Source organism: Carcharhinus amblyrhynchos, chromosome 14 (genome assembly GCF_965287045.1).
Source record: "Carcharhinus amblyrhynchos chromosome 14, sCarAmb.v2.hapA, whole genome shotgun sequence".
In the NCBI taxonomy this organism is placed as follows: domain Eukaryota; kingdom Metazoa; phylum Chordata; class Chondrichthyes; order Carcharhiniformes; family Carcharhinidae; genus Carcharhinus; species Carcharhinus amblyrhynchos.
In genome coordinates this window covers 26,613,651-26,637,111 of record NC_137337.1, presented here as the reverse complement: position 1 = coordinate 26,637,111, position 23,461 = coordinate 26,613,651, and the positions used below count along the sequence as shown (strand labels likewise).

Below are 23,461 nucleotides of genomic sequence, written 5' to 3'. Positions count from 1 at the left end.
TTACTTTGATTTTAGAACTACTCAGAAGGATATACCTCATCTCGTAATCTTGTACGAGTGTGTGTGAGATAGTAGGAAGTTAGTGGTTTTGCTAAATTAAAACAGGACCTGACACTTTCTATCATGAACAATTAACGGAACCTGATATTTTAAACTTGTGGCAACCTTATTAAAACAATTAACAAACTGAATAAAATCCCAATAGAATGCTGTTCGATTACTACAAGACTCATTTAGGAATAGTAGAATAAATCATTACAGAATTTAGTCACTCTCAAGTAAAATAGAAACAGGCAATTTAGAAATATGACCTTTTTTCAATGATGCTCACATCTAGAACACTTTCTGAGGGTGGTTTTATGAAGACATACATGAAACTGCAGGATTAACATGAGACCCTTACCTACCCTCCTTCTGTCACAAGAGGTGGCAAGCATACCCTGACAGTTATGCCCCCATGTCCAGGTTTATATACCTGAAATTATTTTATAGTATTCCTGTGATCTAAGTAGCTTGAGGCTGTCACCATCCCTCACATTTGAATTCCATTGGTTCTATGTCTCTGCATGCTTGCTTTAAATTCATTGGTCCAATTCAAAAGCCTGTTTTGCTTCGGTTGGAACACTGATTAGTAGGCTTTGATACAATGCTGCAAAAATCACTTCTGCAGCCTGCGTTCTGCAACTTAAGCCACATGCACATAAAAACGCTTGCTTTTAAAGAGACAATGTATATGTCTTTTTGTTTTAGCATTTCTTTTCACTATTTGCATTTGTCAAATATCACATTTTTAACCCTACATTCACAATAATGGTCGCTGACTGGCATTTGTGTAGGGCAATGGTCAGCACATCCTGGTATCACTTGGGCTTTACCTTCCCATCACACACCCTTCATTTTCCCTCTCCATTGCACTTGAGTGACAGCCTAGATTACATGCTCAAATCTGCAAAGTGGATTCTGAACCCATGAACCCTGACTCAGAGGCAACAGTCTCAGCAACTGAGCCATGGATGACATCTGAAGTCTGCCTGCACTGTAAATTAGACACATAGCTCTTATTGTAGTGTTTGGTAAATCCTGAAGCAATTAGATCTTTTACAACCTTTTATATGGAGAAACTAATTAAGCTCGTTAATACTCATTTTAATAAGCACAGACCATCAATGAGTATACACTGTGAGTAGGAAGGTGCTGGAACAGAACAGCAAATTTGTTTGAACAAAGTGCAGCGTGCGCAAATAAATAGGCAGGAATCAATTTTCAAGGCAAGATCTAATTACCATATGAAAATAACAGGGTTCAATTAAAGGGATTGGATTAGAAATAATGGGAGGGAGAACTCATTTAAGTGGGAGGAACTGTAGTTTCAGTAAGCTGATTTAGTTGCTGAATGATTAACTCTCTATTCACTAATAACTACAATTTCTACGCTCAGTGTTGTGTGCGGCTGGCCCTATGTCGTCACCTTAAATGATCTGTGTAATAGATACCAGCAAGAATATCAGAGTGAATTCATTCGCTCTAGACTAGTGGGGAGTCAAGTTTGGAAACTTAAACCGCATAAGGGCAGCACAGTGGCACAGTGGTTAGCACTACTGCCTCACAGCGTCGGAGTCCTAGGTTCAATTCTGGTCACTGTCTATGTGGAGTTTATGCATTCGCCCGTGTCTGCATGGGTTTCCTTCCTCAGTTCAAAGGTGTGTGGGTTAAGTAGATTGGCCATGCTTAAATTATCCCTTAGTATAACGGGATTGGCAGGGTAAATAAGTGGGCTTACGGGAATAGGGCCTGGGTGGGATTGTGGTCAGTGCAGACTTGATGGACTGAATGGCCTCCTTCTGCACTGTAGGGATTCTGTGATCAGCCAGAAGTGAGGTATCGAAACAAATACTGATTCTCCAACCCATGATGCCGTTGAATGTAATTTTTCACAGGAAGCATACCAGATGAATTTTTCAGTGGCTATATTGGAGGAATTTCGCGTTATACCATCTGGAAATGTAGAAAGCATCTTGACAGTTGATTTTCACATTAATCAGTGCTGGAAGCCCTAGGATTTGAGGGCAAACACTGCTCTGATCATGATGATTACGACAGGCGCTATTTATAAAGCACTTCTAATGTAGAAAAATATTCATAAATGTATAAGAAGAAAAATGGAACGGCAAGCCAAAGAGGGAGATATGTGGATGCAATTTTCCAGGCCCGCTGCACCGCTTGAGTAGCGCAGTGAGCTGGGAAATGTCAATGGGTGACCAAAAATGGACGTTGATCTTCCCAGCCATTTTCTTCCATGTAACCAGCCTCACATTAGGGAACAGAGCGAGGCTCATTGCAATATGCAAAAGCTGATTTGAATCTATTTAGTGAGTCTGGAACGCAATTGTCCGGGCTTGTTAATGTTTCTGACCCTGCCAGTGGAGGTCCACACCAGTGGAGGTCAAGTGTGGTCGCCAGCAATGGGGACTAGGTATGATGGTGGGATTGAAGGCATTGAGGCCCCCAAGGGAGCTCAGGGATAGGGGGTGGCTCTCGGACAATGCCAACCTGGCAGTGCTAGCCCGTCACTGCCCACTGAACGCCCTGACACTGCCCACTGGGCACCCTAGCAGTGCCAGAAGGCATAGGACAGCCCCGAGGAGATGGGGGCAGAGCCAGACTGGGGAGTGCGGGAGGTAAGAGGGGAGGGAAAGGGGGGAAGGCTGCGTGGCGGGGTGAGGGCTCTAGGTGGGGCTGGCACTTGGAAGCTGGGTTTGGCCATCGGGAGGCCAGTCTTCGGGGGGAGGGGGGCCAGGGCCGGCAATTGTGGGGAGGGCGGGAGAGAATGCGCATGTCAGCCGATCTCTCAGTATACTGGGAGATGGGCGCATGCGTGGTGGCCCCCTCAACTGTCTGATGCTGGCCTCTCATTGGGATTAGCTGCCTCACTACTGGCGTAAATCACCTGATAGCCTCTGTGCTTCACAGAGTGCCAGAAAGTCATTAAACTAAGCTTGCCCGCTGTTGGGCACTTCACTTTTTGGAAAATCTTGCCCAAGTGAGATCTTAATCAAAAATGTGAGTTTTGAAGAGGTTTTTTAAGCAGGAGACAGGAATGGAAGAGATAGAGTAGGAAATTTCACAGTGTGGAGCCTCGGAGACTGAAGGGAAACACACTTATGAAGAGGGATAGAAAGTTTAAAGTTTAGCTTATTTATTATTTGTCTCAAGTAAGGCTCACATTAACACTGCAATGAAGTTGCTGTGAAATTCTCCTAGCTGCTATACTTCAGCGCCAGTTTGGATCAATGCACCTAACCAGCACGTCTTTCAGACTATGGGAGGAAACCAGAACATCTGGAGGAAACCCACATAGACACGGGGAGAATGTACAAACTCCACACAGACACTGACCCAAGCCGGGAATCAAACCCGGGTCCCTGACCACTGTGCCACCTGAAAAAAAGGGATAGCAAACAGGGATAGAAGTGCAAAGGGTGAAGAATTCAAAAGGACGGCAGTTACTGGATGGAATTATTGGAATAGTAGATTCTTGAAGTGACAAGGTCAGGCGTGGTCGCCAGCAATGGGGATGAGGTATGATGGTCTTAGTAGCAGGGTGGCCTGAGGTACGGACAGGTGATGCCATGAAAGCCTTGGCAATGAAAAGTTTATTAGGGTCAAAATCTTAGTTTGAGAATAGAGAGTTATGCAGAGGTTGCAAGCAGTCTAGCTCAGCTTGTTTCCAATAGATTTTATCAATTGAGGTGCTCCATGTCTTTGGGAAGTGTATCCTTGATCGCCTGAACTTCTGTTGATCTCATTTTTGAACTGTCTTGGCATCGTTGCTGGCACCCAGATTTAATTGATGGGTGAAGAATATGCAAAACTGGAGCCCCATATGTAGATGATATTCTTGTTGGAACTGCACCATAAATTTATTTGAATAAATAATACCTTGTGCAAATAAATAACCACTATAGATTCTTGCCTTTATTGATTTGCCTAATGACCCAATCCTGCTCCTTACGGTCTTATAAAAGCAAAATCTAATTTATTTTTACAAATAAAGGTTCAATTAAAGGATTGTATTCAAACTAATCAGAGGGATGACTCAAAACAGTTAAATGGTAGGTAGTTTAAGTGAGTTGAGTTATTTCATGAATGATTAAACCTTAGAAATATGTATTCACCAATATCCAAAAAGCATCAGTTCTCCAATCAGCATTGTTTGGGTGCTAAAAACTTCATCAATCATCTCTGTCATAGAAACTAGATAGTAATTTAATCGAGTAGTTTAGTTGATTTCCCTCCTTGTTGCTTTCCTTTTACTTTTAACTACTGTGGAGAACTGAATTCAGATTTATTGCTGTAACACTCCGCTTTTTGCAAAAATAATCTCATCTGTCCCTGTTTGGGAAACAAAGAGTGGGGCTTCAAATGAAAGGGAGAGAGTTACGTGAGCAGTGAGATAACAGAAGCCTGGAGAGGAAGGACAGGAGTCTCAGACTGGGAGGAAGTGAGGAAGCCACGTTTGTGGGAGGTGAGTGGAAGCCTTGGGAAGGGTGAATGTGCAGAGGAAGAACAGAAGCTCAGGTGGCATAGAACCTTCTCCTGATCATCTCATTTGTTCTTTAACACCTTTGTCCTCACTATATCTCCAACAGTTAATGCCGTTACTGTGTCAACAGCCTTTCCAGTTTCTTAAATTTGAACCACAGTATACTTGGTAAATAATCGGTTTAGATACCTGTTAATAATCTACCTCAGAGTCTACTGCTGGTGCCTTTCTGCAGGAAAGGTTTCTATAGATTCCCTCCATAATGTTTGTTCACTCATGAACAAATGGCCACGATCTTACTGGACATGATTGTAAATGCATTGACTTCATGGCTTTGCAAAAAACTTGGCTGATGGTCATCGCTCATCCCTAAACCATAAAATCCCACCCGAGGTCAATGGACCTTCTCATTGTCTGCCCCTCACCCTCTCCAATTCCCGTGGTGAGCAGGGTGGTAGAATTCCAGCCTCTCATTGAGTAGTGATACTTTCTATTATCTGCTCTGATCAAGTTTCCCTGCTGGCAATGTGGCTTTGATCACTGAATCTGTGCCTCTAGCACCTTTTGCCTCATTGAAGCACTTTGCCTCCTTCCAGCTCTCTGATCTTAAACTCTTGTTCTTGACTGCCATTCCAGAGCCGCACCCTCACTCCCTTGTCAAAATATTCTTCCTCCCCCACCCCCCTCAGCTTCTGGATTCAGTGACTGCTCATTACTGATATTTTCAGTCTTTGTCTGAATTCACCTTTGATTTTGCTGTTCACCCATAATGTCTTCCTCAGTATGAATTCTCTATGTTCCTGGCCAATCTCTCAGTCCTACCATTTCAACAGGTCTCTCAAGTTCCATGGTTTGAACAGAGACAAGGCCATCTTGGATCGCTTCCCTTATCCCTCACCATACCATTCCCAATCCTACTTCTTTCCACATTCTAATAAACCTGAACACATTATGCAGTCTTATCATTGTCTTATCTATTTTACCTCCATCATTGCCTCAATCCCTGGCTCCATTTGCTCGTTCTAGTCCCCTAACACCAAGAATACCCACTCCCTGTTCTTCACACTGGTGCTCATTCCTTCAGCCACTCTGACCACAACTGAATGTCTTTCCTCAACATCTCTCTCCTTTTTTATAAATCTTCCAAAGCCCCTCTTTCTGGAATATTCTTTTCACATTTCAATTAGCTTCTTCCTCCCCTCCACCCACTTACCCTCTCACGGTCTAACCAGTATCCACTACCTAATGACATGGTCAGGGATACCCACATTGTATGTTCATGGTGCAATAGAATTGCAGAATGTTGAATAACAAAAAGGTAACAAAAAAAGCCCACAAAATTCAAGTTTTTAAGTGTCCAGCTTCAAGTTTTAGGTGCCCAGATCACTAACAATCTGTCCTGGGCTCCCATGCTGACACTATAGTTAAGAACACCCACCAATGCCTCTAGTTCCTCAGAAGACGTGGAAAATGTGGCATGTCAGCTATGACTTTCACCAACTTTTACAGATGTACCATAGAAAGCATTCTTCCTGGTTGTATCACAGCTTGGTATGGCTCTTGCTCTGCCCAAGATAGCAAGAAATTACAAAAGATCGTGAATGTAGCCCAATCCATCACGCAAACCAGCCTCCCATCCATTGACTGTGTCTACACTTCCTGCTGATTGGACAAAACAGCCAGCATAATTTAAGGACCCCACACACCCTGGACGTTCTCTGTTCTACCTTCTTATGTCAAAAAAAAACAGAAGTCTGAGGTCACGTACCAAATGACTTAAGAACAACTTCTTCCCTGCTACTGTCAGACTTTTGAATGGACCTACCTCGTATTAAGTTGATCATTCTCTACACCCTAGCTATCACTGTAACACTACATTTTGAACTCTCCCCTTTCCAGCTCTACGAACGTTATGTTTTGTCTGTATAGTGCGCAAGAAACAATACTTTTCACTGTATGTTAATACATGTGACAATAATAAATCAAATCGAATCAAAATCAAAATAGAAAGATGAAAGTTGCAACCTGGACCCATGGAACAAATGAGGACGAAGAAAGTTCATTGATGACTCAACAGCCAGGGTGGGGCCAGACTGCTCCCACTGTGGAGGTTTAACAGTGAAAATTCCGATAGATGCGTTTCAGTGGTACAATATTCTCATCATAAATGAAGCCTGACCATTACAAAGTAGATGTGATTTTGACAGTGTGACAGTCACAATATAGATAAGACCTGATAGTCAAGAGGCAGATCGGATTCAGTGGTGCAGTGATTAAAATGTAAAAGAAGCATGTCACAGATAAAGTACAATAAATTATTTTATGAGAGTCTTAGAAAGCGATTGGGGATGGTTTATTTCCTGTCAGTCAATGTTTGTGCTACCATACTGCAACTAGTGTGTAACTGGCAGGGCACTCAACAAGATGGTCATACTTAAAAATTAATGATTTAGGTTGTGCCGTTACTGCATAACTTATCAGCTGGCTTAAAGAACAAAGCCTTCAAACATTGACACACTGTGACTCTTTGTTTTATCTACAAGATTTTTTTTGGATGCAGAAGGAGGCCATTTGACCCATCGAGACTGCAGCGATTACAATCCCACCCAAGCCCCATCCCCATAACCCCAAGCATTTACCCCACTAATTCCCCTGACACTAATGGGCAATTTAGCATGACCAATCAATGTTAACCACACTTCTTTGGATTGTGGGAGGAAACTGGAGCACCCTGAGGAAACCCATGCAGACATGGGGAGAACATGCAAACTCCACACAGACAGTGACCTAAGGCTGGAATCAAACCTGGGTCCCTGTGCTGTGAGGCAGCAGCGCTAACCACTGTGCACCATGCCACCCCAAATGCATCATGTAAACTAGCCAACTAGCTCTTTTTGCCACAATCTCCCAAACCCATGAATTGTATCACCTGGAATCACAAGGAGCAATAGTTGCATGGGGACACCAGCTTCTCTTCAGTTCCCCTTCAAGTCACAGAATACCCTGATTTTGAGATATCACTGTTCCTTTTTTGTCACTTGATCCAAATGCTGGAACTTCCTGTCTAACAGCATGATGTTAGCTTACATCCCAAGAATGAATTTTAAAAAGAACGGATAGCTTGTATCTCAAGAGTTGAAATGACCAAATGAATAAAACAATTGTGACGTAAAGTTCATTTATTATTCACAAGTAGGCTTACATTCACGCTGCAATGAAGTTACTGTGAAAACTCCCCGAGTCACCACATTCCATTGCCTGTCCGGGTACACTGAGGGAGAATTTAGCATGGCCAATTCACCTAACCTGCACATCTTTGGACTGTGGGAGGAAATTGGAACACCCAGCGGAAACCCACGCAGGCACGGGGAGAATGTGCAAGCTCCACATGGACAGCGACCCAAGCCAGGAATTGAACCTGGGTCCCTGGCACTGTGGGGCAGCAGTGCTAACCACTGTGCCATCCTTGTATCCAAGGATATTGAAGAAAGTGAGAGTGGAAATTGTAGGGGCACTGGGCATTATCTTTCAGCCTTCCCTGGACTCACTAGATGCTAGAGGACTGGAGAATTGCAAACATAACACCCTTGGTTAAAAAAGAATTGCAAGGATAAGTCCAGCAATGACAGACCAGTCAGTTTTTAACTTCAGTGGTGGGGTAACTTCTAGAAATAATTATTCAGAAGAAAATTACTGGTCATATGGAAAAACATGGGTTACTTAGGAAGAGCCAGCATGGATTTCCAAAGGAAAAATCATGTTTATCTAACTTGTTGGATGTTTCTGAAGAGGTAACAAAAAGGGTCGATCAGCATAATGCTGTTATGTGGTTTATCTGGATTTTCAGAAGGCATTCGATACAGTGCAACACGACAGAGACAAGTTATAGCTTATGAAATAAAAGGGACAGTAGCATTGTGGATACAAAATTAGCTGAGTAATAAAAGAACAGAATTGGTCAATGAATATTTTTCAGACTGTAAAAAGGTTTGTAATTGAGTTCTAGAGGATTTGGAAATGGGTGTCCTACTTTTCCTGGTATGTATTAATGATCTGGATCTTGGTGTGCAAGGGACAATTTCAAAGTTTGGTGTTGGCACAGACCTTGAAAGCAATGTAAAGTGTAAGCTGGGCAATGTCAAACTTCAAAGTAACATAGCCAGATGGGTAGCAGATGAAGTTCAGTGCAGAGAAGTGTGAGGTGTTGGATGTTGGTAAGAAGAGCATGGGCAGACAGTAAAGGGTAGAGTTTTTAAGGGGTTGCAGGAGCAGAGGAATCTGGCTGTATATCAGGGGTTCCCAAACTGGGTTCTCTGGAACCCAAGCAAATCGATACAATTTCAGTTTTGTGCCGTTTCCAGCTTGTCCAATCAGAAGCTGAATTCTGAAGAACAAAGTAAGTATAGACAGTGGAGCAAAGGTGAGAGAAGGGCATGTAACAGGGGGAGAGTAAGCCTTGCGAAGGCTGGGAGTGTTCAGCTCAGAGAGAGGTGTGTGGGTGTGAGAGATAGTTGTGCAAGAGAAATGTATGAGAGATAAGTGTGGTGAGAGAGGATGGATGTTTGAGGATCAATTTGAGTATGTGAGAGGATCAGTTTGAGTGTGTGTGAGTGAGGATGAGTATGCATGTGAGGATGAGTGTGTCTAATGGAGGCATTGAGTACAAGAACAAGGTTATGCTAAAGTTATACCTCAGCTGGGCACCATTATACTGTTCTGGGCACCATGCTATTGGAGGGACAGGAACGTATTGGAGAGACTACAGAAGAGGTTTACAAGAATGGTTCCAAGGATGAGAAACTTCACTTATGAGGATGGATTTGGAAAGATTGGGATTGTTCTTCTTGGAGAGGAGAAGGTTAAGAGGAGATTTGATGGAGGTGCTCAAAATCTTGAGGGGACTGGACAGGGTAGATAGGGAAAATCTATTCCACCTCATAAAAGGATCAAGAATGAGGGTCCTGATTTAAAGTGATTTGCACAAGAGCAAATGTGACTTGAGAAAAAGCTTCTTCACACAAGTGATTTGGGTCTGGAATGCACTGCCTGGTAGTGTGGTGGAGGCAGGTTCAGTTGAGACATGCAAGAGGCCATTAGATGATTATTTGAATAGAAATAATGTGCAAGAGTATGGAGAAAAGTCAGGGGGACTGCACTAAGTCATGATGCTCATTTGGAGAGCCAGTGCAGACAAGATGGGCTGAATGGCTTCCTTCGGCATTGTAACAATTCTTTCATTCTGCGATGAAATGAGAATGAACACCGAACAGCTTAGGTTGATGAGATGCGATTTCACAACGAGAAAGAGAAGAATATAAGGCAACATTAAAAATAAAAATCAGTTGTTTTTTGTGATAAGATCATCTCAGTGCTGATCCACAAAACAATCGAATAAGCCGGAATTTTATTTCAAAAAAAGCCATGGTGCGAAATCAGTTGTGGTTCCACAAAACAAATAGGGCCAATTCCATGAAACAGGAAATTCATTTCAACATAAAACTAAAAAATGTTTTTAGTTTATCAGCTTATTTCCTCTTCAGTTAATAACATTTTGTGAGATGCTGCTGCTAAAACTATTGTAAGTTCATTCATTTTCAAAAATTGAAAAGGTAGTTTTATCCTGCGGATTCTGGAAAACCAGAAAAATGCGGGTGTTGGAGTACGATGGGGTAGATATAGACCATTTATCCCTCTGTGTTGAAAGTCTTACGCCTCCTACTCTTTCTCTCAATGAGTTGGTGATGGTTTCCTGGCCTTTTCCCATTGAGAAGCAATTTTGGATTTCATTGTCAATTTCTCCTCCCCCGGAACAACAGCAGGTCCATTTGTGTCTGATATACAAAGACCCCTTTGAATAGAATTAGGACTTTCAGCTCTAATGAGTACATGACGTGAAATTATTTTTTTCTTTTCACTTTGCATATTTTGATTGTGTTGTATATTTCCAATATTTTGTTTCTTTATTTCAAATTGGGTGGCATGCTGGCACAATTGTTAGCACTGCCGCCTCACAGTGCCAGGGACCTAGGTTGAATTGTCAGCTTGGGTCACTGACTATGTGGAGTCTGCACATTCTTCCCATGTCCACGTGGGTTTCCTCCAGATGCTCCGGTTTCCTCCCACTGTGTACCTGAAAGGGTGCCGGATTGTGGTGACTCGGGGACTTTCACAGTAATTTCATTGCAGTGTTAATGTAAGCCTACTTGTGACAATAATAATGAAGGCTTTTCCCTCCAGAACAATAAGGAGGATTGCCAATGGTTTTTACACTGTTTCAAATTACTATTTGCCACCAGTTAAACCAAATGTTTGCATCCAAAAATTATTCTGCAACTACTTGAGAGGTTATTGCGCTTTGGGACCTTCATGGAGAGAATGGACAAGGAGCAACCTCTTAATTTATGTTGTCAAGGGCATTTTGGCATGCCACTTTGGTTTGTGTACATAAATCACCATGACACAACTAAGGAAGATGCCAAACAGATCATTGTCTCTTCAATCTTGCATTCTTCCAACATGAATGATTCGAGATCAGTTCTGGCCTGAGCTAATGACTAGTTCATTCACTTACCTCTTTAACTATCTAAAGCATAAGTGCTGGAAGCCTAAAAATAAATGTATTCATCAGGGACTAATGAAGCAATTGAAGACTACTGTTTCAGGTAAGGGTACTGTGTGCTTTGAAAATGTAATGTGGTTCAGCTTCATACATGTGAAATTCCTATTCTGAAGAAACCACAATGAAAAGGCAACCATCCATTTTATTTCATTACTTCATTCATTCTAACCACAAATTTCAGAATTAAGATACTTCATTGACAGATTTGCTCTGAAAACTGTAGTGAGTATGGAATATTCCTCTGTGTACCTCTCAGGAGTTCTTCAATAGACTAAAGAATCTTTAGTCCTGTAACTTGAGCTAAAATAAGGCTTGGATTACATTTGGTGGGCTTTTAATGGCTTTCATGTGATTGTGTTATCTATAGTTTTATAACCAATAATGGGCCAGAGCAAACCACATTCGGAGATTCAGATTACTTCTGTGAGTGATGGATGTAAATGAGTTCTATTGATTGGGATTGAGGCTGTTCATGCTGTTGGGATCGTCTGGTCCCACTGGAGGCGCTCTGGGTTTCCAGGCAAAGTGGGGTGCAGTCAGTGGGAGATCCCATTGGGTGGGATTTTACAGCCTCACTCAGGCGAGACTGGAAATTCCCACCCAAGTTCCAGAGATATTTCAGTTGTCGGACCCTCTCCTGTTCCGATTCTAGGCGGGCGAGGTGGTAGCATTCCGGCCATTGTGTCACACTGTTGAGCAGCGGCATCCCATCGCAAGAAAGATGCCATGTGGGCGGGGGGGGGTGGCAGAGAATGCCATCCCATCTTGCGTACTTGAATGAACCTACGGCAGTCTCCTTATTCTGTTTCTTTTTGTCTGGGTTTCGTGATACATTTATTTTCGATACGTGGTCAACCACGTTGAGTTTTATCACACTTCCTAAACAAAACCTTAATATCTATTAATAGAACAATGCTTATCTGGTTTTTACAAATACCAAAATTATGGTATAGACAAACCAGCTAAAAGATATTTAAAGAGATGAAAACTGATTGATCTAAAGGTTTCCCTTATTAATTGATTTTGTAACATTCCCAAGCCCAGTTCAGTTTTACAATCCATCAGTGACAATTAAAAATGGGAAATTGATCGGGTTAACATTTAACATTTGTTGCTTTTGAAAGGCAATGAAGAGTTTGAGTTCAAAGGCTACTGACAGGCCAGACTACCTGACTGTTGCAAGTGTAGTACACCTCTCTACAAGATATCACCCACTAAAATACACTTGCCCGCTTACCCTATGTACAAAGACTACTGTTGTTAGCAAAGATTAACTTAAGACAAATCACTCGACAAGCAGGTCTGTTCCAATCATTCTGTGGTATTTCTTTTACACTGGGGGGGGAGCAAGTCTTTGCGCTCACTATGTGGCCTCTTCACCGAACGAAAGAAATCACACAACCTTATGCATTTTTTCAGGTTACAAATCAAACACAATATTAAGTTATGACATACATATCCAATCAAGTTAACAATTAGGCATCACGCGGCAGTGCGATCAACTCGTGGACAGCTCTGGACCAACTCATGATGTGTACCAAACTTTTCTGGCCGGCCTCGTCCCAAGACTGGAAATTCCCATCTGACGTCAACGGACCTTTGCATGGTCTGCCCCCCACCCACTACGATTCCTTTGGTGGGCAGGATAGGAAAATCCTGCCCCTTATGTCAACTGTCTTTTGGCCTTCACAATGAATGGCTACACTCAGGACTTTCTCGTTTCAACAACATCCCAGCCTGTCCCGTTAGCAATTGGTTACTCAGTGCAGTGCCGGCTAATAAGAGGGACTCTACAAAGCAAGTTTACTGCTCCATGACTGTAGTGCCAAGCAGGAATGTGGTCAAACTAGCCAGGCCCCATAGTACCTCACATGCAACCTACAGTACTTTAATTGGAACATCATAGGTGGGTACAAGTGCCAGGACTGACCCTCAACACTGTCATGTATACAAATATAATTAAGAAATGTCATGAATTATTGCTGTTGGACAAGTGAAATGTGGGAGATGTGATTATATTGCAAGGTCTGAGCATTTTGGTATTTGTTGAAGAGGTGTAAATAAAGTTGGTTCAATAATGGCCACTTGCAGTTGAGCCTGTATTCACGTTACTCGGTGTAATAAAGAGCGATGATGAGGCTGGGTTGGAATTACCTTCTGCATTTCCTCCTTTAAAATTTGGCACTGACAAACATGGCGCCACTTTTTTGGAACTCCTTAAGCTTTCAAGTTAACTTTGAGGAAATCTGGGCAGTTTGAAAGGTTTGTGCGCGTCGTATTTGGGTGTCATAGGAAGCGGTTGCCAAGGGAGACTGTTGCAAATTGGATTCCCAAGTTAAAGAAATTATCTCGCCAAGTGACGAATGCTCAAACCTAGAAATCAAGCTTGGAGACATAATCACAGGAAGCTTAAAGAACAATAAAGCTCAGGCAAGCTTTTGAGTGGAAACAGTAGGCTGATGGAGACGGAGGCCTGTGATGAGGGAGCACACACAGTAAGAAGTCTCAAACACTAGGTTAAAGTCTAACAGGTTTATTTGGTAGCAAATGCCACTAGCTTTCAGGTGACCTGACGAACGGGCAAAGCCCTGAAAGCTAGTGGCGTTTGCTACCGAATAAACCTGCTGGACTTTAACCGGTTGTTGTGAGACTTCTTACTGTGTCTACCCCAGTCCAGTGCCAGCATCTCCACATCATGAGGGGGCATAGCCATGGAAATGAATAGTTGCAACTTGCAAGGGAGTTTTTCTCCCAGGTGGCAGGGGAGGTCCATGTGAGTCAGTACAGTACATAATTTGAAAGAAGTGACTCATTTGGGGACAATTAGGTTGTAATTATGAATGAAGGTAACACATTTGACAGAAGGTAAATAAAATGAGAGATGAAGTATACACTTTGCTCACCATGATGAGGTCAGGTGTTTTTAGTTGTAGTATTGTTGAGTCATAGAATTTTGCAGCACAGAAAGAGACCTTTTGGCCCATCATGTCTGCTCTGGCCATCAAGCAGCTATCTATTCTAATCCCATTTTCCAGCACGTGGTCCGTATCAAACCATCATTGTCTGCAAGACCCCTGTATTGTGGAGTAAGCTGAAATTAAGTAATCTTTGGATTCATATTCTGGCACAACTGAGAAAATAAAGTATACTGAGCATTATCCTTTGTCAAAGGAAGCAGGGAGACTGTTGCAAATTAGATTCCCAAGTTAAAGAAATTCTCTCGCCAAGTGAATAGCGCTCAAACTCAGAAATCAAACTTGGAGACATAATCACACGGAGCCTAAAGAAAAGTAAAGCTGAGGCAAGCTTTTGAGCAAAGACAATAGGCTGATAGAGATGGAGGCGTGTGATGGAAGGGCACAGCCATGGAAATGAATAGTTGCAAATTGCAAGGGAGTTCTTCCCCCCGAGTGGCAAGAGAGGTTCCATTGGATTTCAGTGGGTTCCAGATCACAGCAGCCAAGTTCACAGTCTCACAGTCAGAAATTTAAATGCTACCATTGCCATGGTAGCACCAACCATAATAAGTGCTGCAATTTCCAATCAAAATGCTGTACCTCTGGGCAAATCAATCAAAATGTGGAGATGCTGGCTTTGGACTGGGGTAAACACAGTAAGAAGTCTCACAACACCAGGTAAAAGTCCAATCAGTTTATTTGATAGGTCATGGCAAAGCACTGGGCTGAGCTCCTGGTGGATTTCAAGTTAGTTTCAGAGTCTACAAACCTTCAAATGGGTATATGATAGATGTGGAAATGGAATTGACGTTATCAGGCAGGAAGATCAAGAGTTGTACTCAGTTGAGAGCAAGAAAAGCAGCACAAGAAAGATGAGTGTGATAGGCCTGAAGATAAAATTCCAATAGCTACAAGAAATGAAAGTCAAAATTCATGCATTGATGCAATGTCTGCCATGTCGCATATCTCAGAAGGAAAAACAAGAAACTCTAAGTCCCATTCCCTTACTCAAGACTGGCATGAAGCTGACTAGTTATCCCAACAGCAGCAATCCAGTGTTTGGTGAAATTAGTGTTAGAGTGGAATACAGTGATGCATCTTGTTACTTGTTATTGGTCTTAGGAGGAGGGGACCAGGTCTCGCTGATGAAAAGACATTGGCTGAAGAAGGTAGAATTGAACTGGACCAAATTATTTACAGCAGGGATTATTTTAGTGTGCCTTTGACTTTGGAAAAGTGCTAAGAGGGCATAAAGCGGTCTGTGAGCAAGAAAGATAAAATGAGCCAGCAGTTTGATATTAAATATTGTGAGTAGGTTATGCAAATACAGAGGTTATTTGGAGGTTTCCAGTGAAAGCTGATTTATTTCTAGCCACTGAGTTATCTATGAATACAAATACAAATGACATGTCAGTGTTTGCCAGAGAAATTAGGGCAGAAACACATAAGGATGTGCTGCTCAGTAAGGTGCTCAATTATATCATGAATAATTGGCCTAAAGAGTACAATGATGAGAAATTACAGGAGTGTATCACATGCAGGAATGAACTGAGTGTCAATAAAGGATCCCTCCCATGGGGTTTCAGAGTCAATGTTCCACTAAAAGTTCAGAGAGAGAATATTGAAGGAACTTCATCAACAGCAAGCAGGGATAGTCTGCATGAAGTTATTTTTGGTATCCAAAGGTAGGAATGTTGAAAAGTTGGTGAAGTGTGTTTCAGTATGAGAGTAATGATCCAACTAATGATCATTTCATGGTCAAATACAAGAAAACAGTGGGAAAGAATTCACATTGATTGTTTTGAAATGGAACGGAAAAAGTACCTTTTTATGGTTGCTGGTTATAGCAAGTGGATAGATGTTGATCTATACCCAATACCAGACAAGACAAAAGCTATTGAGATTTTGAGAAGTTGGGTAACAGTTTCTGAATTGCTCGATGTATTGTATCATATAGTGGCTCGCATTCATGTCAAAAGGGGCTGAAGTCAGAATGGAGTCAAACATCCTCTAACATCACCACATCACCCAGCATGGAATGGTGCTGCAGAAAGAGGTATATAAATTGTGAAGAGGACTTATCAGGTCTTTCTGCAACCTCCGTCATTCCAGTCAGAAGAAACCCAAATGTCTCCAATCTCTCCTCATCGCTGAAAGCCCCCTTTTGATTATGAGAGGCATGACAGAGTGGACAGTCAGAACCTTTTTCCTAGGGTGGAAGAATCAATTACTAGGGGGCATAGGTATAAGGTGCAAGGGGCAATGTTTAAAGGAAATGTATGAGACAAGTTTTTTACACAGAGGATGGTGGGGGCCTTTAACCCAACTGCCAGGAAAGGTAGTGGAAGCAGATACAATAGTAACATTTAAGGGACTCTTGACAAATGCATGAATAAGATAGGAATCGAGGGATATGGTCCCCAGAAGGTTGGAGGTTTAGTTAAGTTCAGCAGCATGTTTGGTAGAGGTTTGGAGGGCCGAAGGGCCTGTTCCTGTGCTGTAATTTTCTTTGTTTTTTCGTTCTTCTTTTGACTTTGCAGAAGTGTTTGCCAGGGGACAAAACTAGACAAAGCTTTTTTTGACACAGGCTAGACAATTTTCTGTACTCTTACAGAAGAACCCCATGGTCATCAACTAATTGCTCACCTTAGAAGCTAACACTTAAACATACTCCCAGATCAAGGTTTAGTTTGCTTAAGCCTGACACCAATTGCAAAAACAGAAAACAGCAAGACATGATGAAGATACAGAAAGCATGAAACTTAGGGAGTTGAGTGCTGGTCACAAGATTATGGTAAAAAACCACCTTTGATAATAAGGATAAGATATTCAATGCATTCATGTATCTAGGGAAGATTGGCACAAGACTCTGTCAGTGTCCTGTAGCTAATTTGTTTGAAAGAGGAAATTTCCTATAGTCCAAATTCCTCCTCCAGTCTTAAGTGAAAGTCAGAGAGAATCTGAAAGTTTGCCAATGTCGCAGAATCCATTGGTAAAACAAAGTGAAGAAGGATCATTCATTAAGACAAATCAATTAATGTCACAATTGTAAACACTGAATGGAGTTCTAAAAGGGAGCGTGAAATGTTTTAGCAAACAGAGTCAAAGAGAATCCCAAGGTTTTTAATGCGTATATTAGGAGCAAGAGTGTAACAAGTATAAGAGTAGGCCCACTCAAGGACAATGGAGGGAAGTTATGCGTGGAGCCACAGGAAATGGGTGAAATCCTTCATGAGCATTTTGTATCAGTAGTCACCAAGGAGAAGGATGTGATGGATGTTGTGGTCAGGGACAGGTGTATGAACTCTCTTGGGAACATCAGTATATCAAAGGAGGAAGTTGAGTATCCCAAATTGCAATACGATGGACAAGTCCCCAGGGCTGGATGGGATCTATCCCAGGTTCCTGTGGGACGCAATGGGAGAAATAGTTGGAGCCTGAACAGATATCTTCACATCCACTTTGCCCACAGGCAAGGTTCCAGAGGGCAAATAGCCAACATTGTTCCCTTGTTTAAGAAAGGAAGCAGAGATAATCCAGCAAATTGTAGGCTGGTGAGCCTGACATCAGTGGTGGGGAAGTGTTTGGAGACGATACTGAGGGACAGTGTAAATGCACATTTGAAAGAAAATGGACTTGTTAGTGACAGGCAGCATGGTTTTGTACAGGGAAGGTCATGTCTCACCAACTTGACTGAGTTTTTTGAAGATGTGACAAAGAAAATTGATGAGGGAAGGGCTGTGGATATAATTTATAAGATCCCATATGGCAGACTGGTACAGAAATTAAAATCACATGGGATTTGGGGTGGGCTGGCTAGATGGATACAGAACTGGATTGGTTATAGAAGTAAAAAGTCTGACAACACCAGGTTTAAGTCCAACCGATTTATTTGATAGTAAACTCACTAGTTTCGAGGTTTCCCTCTTCTTCAGGTGATTTAAACCTGGTGTTGTCAGACTTTTTACTGTGTTTACCCTAGTCCAACGCCGGCATATCCACATCTTGGTTATAGAAGGCAGAGTAACAGTGGAAGGGTGTTTTTCAGAATGGAGATCTGTAGCTAGTGGTGTTCCACAGGGATTAGTGCTGGGGACTTCTGTTGTTTGTAGCATATATGAATCATCTGGAGGAAAATGTGGGTCATCTGATTAGAAAGTTTGCAGACGACATGAAGATTGGTGGAGTTGTTGATAGTGCTGAGGATTGTCAGAGGATACTACAGGATATAGATAGATAGGAGACCTGGGCACAGACATGGAAGATGAAGTTTAATCCGCACAAATACGAGATGATGCATTTTGGAGGATCAAATTTAGGTATGAATTATACTATATATGGCAGAACCCTTAGGAACATTAACTTAGAGAGGGATTTGGGCTTGCAGACCCACAGTTTTCTAAAAATGGTAACACAGGTGGCCAAGGTGAAATGAAGGCATGTGGCATGCTTGTCTTCATCAACTGGGGCATTAACTACAGGAGTTGGGAAATCATGTTGCAGCTATTTGAAACCTTGGTTAGACTGAATTTGTATTGTGTGTAGTTCTGGTCACCACACTATCAGAAGGACGTGGAAGCTTCGGAAAGAATACGAAGAAGTTTCACCAGGATGTTGCCTGGACTCGAGGGCATTGGTTATGGGTTGAATGAACTAGAATTATTTTTGCTGGAAAGATGGAGGCTGAGGGGAAATTATGAGAGGCGTAGACAGGGTAGATAGTCAGAGGCTTTTTCTGTGGGTGGAAGTGTCAATTACCAGGGGGCACAGGTTCAATGCGACAGGTGGAAAGCTTAAGGGAGATATCTGGGGGAAGTTCTTCACGCAGAGGATGGTGGGTGCCTGGAATGCGCAGCCCGAGGATGTGGTGAAAGAAACACATTAGCAACATTTAAGTGGCATCTGGATGCGTACATGAATAGGGAGGGAATAGAGGGATACAGACTGGGTAAAGGCAGAAGGTTTTTTTTTAGTTAGGGCATCATAATTGGCACAGGCTTGGAGGGCAAAAAACCCAGTTCCTGTGCTGTGCTTCACGTTGTTCTTTGTTGTTTGTTGAGTTGGTAGTCAAAGTTAATGTTCAGGTTTGTGGAATTAGGTACGTTGAAAAAGCAGAATCAAACTAATGGAAATAGAAGGAGACACCTAGACAAAAAGAGAAAAAGCCAGATAGGCTAATTAAAAGCATGTAGTAAAAAAAGAAATAAATTACTTTCATTATTTCTTCTCAAATCGTGATATTTTTGTCCAACACATACAGGTATTAAGGGAAAACGTTTATTGTTACATTTGAATTATTCTGGACACATCGATCATATAAGTTTAAGAGGTAGAGAGATTCTTCCCGCTTAGAAAGGATAGTAGGACTAGAGGGCAGAGCCTGAAGATAAGGGGGGGGTGCAGTTTAGAACAGAGATGAGGAGGAACTTCTTCACTCAAAGGGTGGTGAATCTCTGGAATTCTCTGCCCGCTGAAGTGGTGGAGGCTACTTCACTAAATATATTTAAGTCACGGGTAGATAGGTTTTTGATAAGCAAGGGAATTAAGGGTTATGGGGAGAGAGCGGGAAAGTGGAACTGATCCACTTCAGATCAGCCATGATCTTATTGAATGGCGGAGCAGGCTCGAAGGGCTAGGTGGCCTACTCCTGCTCCTATTTCTTATGTTCTTATGTAAAATACTGCGGATGCTGGAATCTGAAACAAAAACAGAAAATGCTGGAAAATCTCAGCTCAGATAAATGCATGAGGTTGTGGGAGATAGGCCGCGGGTGGGATTGTGGTTGGTGCAGGCTCGATGGGCTGAATGGCCTCCTTCTGCACTGAAGCGATTCTATGATTTCTAGGTCCAACAGCATCTGTGGAGAAACAAATACAGCAGCTCTGACGAAGGGTCATTCAGACCCGAAATGTTGGCTCTATTCTCTCTCCACAGGTGCTGTCAGACCTGCTGGGATTTTCCAGCATTTTCTGCTTTTGTTCGATCAGGCATGTGTTGGTTGTGGTAAAAATAAAGTATGCAACCCACTATGTTAAATTTCAGGTATTGTTGCAGTTGGTTTAGTCCTATTCTAGACAGGGAAATGATGTACATATATGATTTTACATTTTAACGTATTGGTTTCTTTAAGAGTGGAGGGGATGTCATGTATTAGATCTGAACACTTTGTTATATTGCCCTCTCTGCTGCCCCCCCTGTTGGGAAGTTGTAAGTAAAATTAGTTCAGTAATGGTTGCCTGCAGTTGAGGATGTCTGTCTTACTTTGTGAAATACACAACAGGAATTTCACCTTCTCAAAGGTCAAAGTGTTACACTAAAATAGGATGCATTAGTACTTAAAAGCTTAACCTTGAATTCATGACAGTACTTCTTCCGCTAAGGTGTCAGGTCTAAGGAAAAACAATCATTTGATTCAAGTCTGTGAGTCTTCGCATAAGGAGATGGGCACTCATTAATGAGTACGCCACTATACAAGTGCAAATTATCCTGGTTCTACTGCTACAGTGCTTGTATGCCAACTATCAGTATGGAATGTCTTGAAATGACTTTGATATACAGGTATTGACCAGTGGCTAAGTACTTCAGATGCAAGTTGTTTGTTTGCCAGTTCCCCTTAATTACTATCTGTGTCTACTTTTGAGTAATTAGAGGCTACTAAAGAAGCCTTGTGCAACTTTTAGCCATCATTGGCAAGCAATACATTTTAATGACTCCAGGGGTGATTTCAGACAAAATTGGCACAGGTAATGCCGGTCTTTGTTAAATATTTAATTCTCAGTGGCAATGTTATTTTTCAGTGAAGCCTTGAATTAGAAGACTAAATGTTATGTTTTCACTCTCTCAACCAGCTTGTACTTCAATATTCTGTCCTTTTACCTCAATCTCAAACACTTAATATTCAACTGAGACTATTGGGAACTTCCGTAATGGCTTGTTTTAAAACCCATTTGCAACAGTGAGATTTAAATCTAACACTTCCCCTTTCCATCTACTCCATGAACAAAATTGGAAATAGATCATTTAAGTTTCTAATCATTTAGTGAATGGTATGGTTGAGATCTATTATATTCACAATGACGTTAAAATCTGCTGTCATAGACAGAATGTATGTTTTGTATGAAAAGAGATGTGTCTTTTCTTACCCTTGGATTGTGTGTTCCAATTAAGTAATTCAGCAGCAAGATTTTGTAAGTTTAAAAATAAAGGTTATTTATTCTGAAATACTTATCCCGAATGTGTGGCATTTGCACGTTATCCCTTGGGTTTGCCTGGGTTTCCTCTGGGAGTTCCAGTTTCCTCCTACACCCCAAGGATATGCAGGTTGGGTTTATTGGCCATGATAAATTGCACCCCCCCCGCAGCGTCAAGGGATTAGCAGGGTAAATATGTGGGGTTAGGGGATAGGGTCTGGGTGGGATTGTTGCCAGTGCAGGCTCAATGGGCTGCACTGTAGGGATTCTATGAATTAATCCAATGCCATAAACTCAGTCTCATGCAAGCATACATACATGAAGAGCGATGTTGATAAAGCAGGTGCACTTTTACAGATTACCGTTAATTCAATCCCTCAGTTATGATTTCTGTTCTTCCGTACAGCGATCTTGAACATATTCAGTGCTTTAAAGTTGATGTAAGGGCCTTGTAAACTGGAGGGTCTTGACAGGTTGCAAAGTTCCTTGAAGTGTAAGAGCTAGGATGTTGGTTCTCAAGCAAGCTTTGAAACTGGAACTTTGGCTGCTTGAAGACTTTCAGCTCACTTCGGAGGCTGGTTCTCAGACTTAGATTGTGTGTTCCATTCCACGAATTGAGCAGCAAGCTTATGTGAGTTTTAAACTGATGTTTCTGATAAATCTGCTGGACCCTGGGGTAATAAAATGCAGTCCCTGGAACAAGTTGGTCATTTGACTATTTGTTTGGTATTTCTGAGACTCACCTAATCTGTATGGGAGAGACTATGGGAAATTGATCATGGCCAATGAGTTTTGATTTTTCCTTTCACCTTGTATAAAACATGAGGCATATTTTAAGAATTGGGAGTGATTGGCTCAGGGAAACAGGCAGTCTGGAAATCTCATTGTTTTTAGGTGTTGGCCCATCCTTAAACAATAGGATATGTGAATTCCAAAAATGACTGTGAGATACAATCCCTTATGTCCATCCTCAGTTAGGTATTTGTTGAAGACTTGATGCTGCCTGTAGTCCAAATGCCAAAGTTGCATGATTGTAGCAGCCATTTAATAGCTTGCTGTGTTCACTCTTTGAAAGTATTGACTAAAATTCTCCAACTTCGCTGCAAAGGAAGCATGGCATGTGATGTACTTCTGAGACTGTTTAAGGCTTTGGTCAGACCCCATTTGGAGCACTGAGGGCAGTTTTGGGCCCCATATCTAAGGAAGGATGTGCTGCCCTTGGAAAGGGTCCAGAGGAGGTTCACAAGAATGATCCTTGGAATGAAGAGCTTGTCGTATGAGGAACGGTTGAAGACTCTGGGTCTGTACACATTTGAGTTTAGAAGGATGAGGGGGGATCTTATTGAAAATTACAGGATATTGCGAGGCCTGGATAGAGTGGACGTGGAGAGGATGTTTCCATTAGTAGGAAAAACTAGAGCCAGAGAGCACAATCTCAGTCTAAAGGGACAATCCTTTAGACTTAAACAGAGATAAGGAGGAATTTCTTCAGCCAGAAGGTGGTGATTCTGTGGAACTCTTTGTCGCAGAAGGCTGTGGAGACTAGGTCATTGAGTGTCTTTAAGACAGGTAGATAAGTTCTTGATTAATAAGAGGATTAGAGATTATGGGGAGAAGGCAAGAGAATAGGGATGAGAAAAGTATCGGTCATGATTAAATGGCGAAGCAGACTTGATGGGCTGAGTGGCCTCATTCTGCTCCTACGTCTTATGGTCTTATGGCATAAATGGCAGATAGGAATTTTACCGACATATCCTCCCCAGAATCAGGGTGGGTGAGGCTCGCAGAACAGCATTCTCTGTTGGCCTCGGGCAGGATCTCACAAGCTGAGGCGGTAAAATTCCAGTATATATCCCCCACATCGCTATATGTCAGCAGCATATTACATGGGGAGGCATAAAATCTGAGCTCCTGAAATTGGGGCAGGACCTTCTGTCCATAAACAATGATTCAAATTCCATTAACAATGTTAAAAATGATGTGGCGACATCGGCTTTGGACCGGGGTGGGCACAGTAAGAAGTCTCACAACACCAGGTTAAAGTCCAATAGGTTTATTTGGAATCACAAGCTTTCAGAGCACTGCCCCCCGATGAAGGTACACCTTTATTACCCCAGGGCCCAGCAGATTGATCAGAACCATTAGTCACCAG

General features: G+C 42.1%; 1 protein-coding gene across 2 annotated transcripts in view; it reads left to right on the top strand.

Annotated features, from left to right (window-relative positions):
* mdga2a (MAM domain containing glycosylphosphatidylinositol anchor 2a) overlaps window positions 1-23,461 on the top strand; it is a 769,467-nt gene that overhangs the window by 291,630 nt on the left and 454,376 nt on the right. The window lies entirely within an intron of this gene.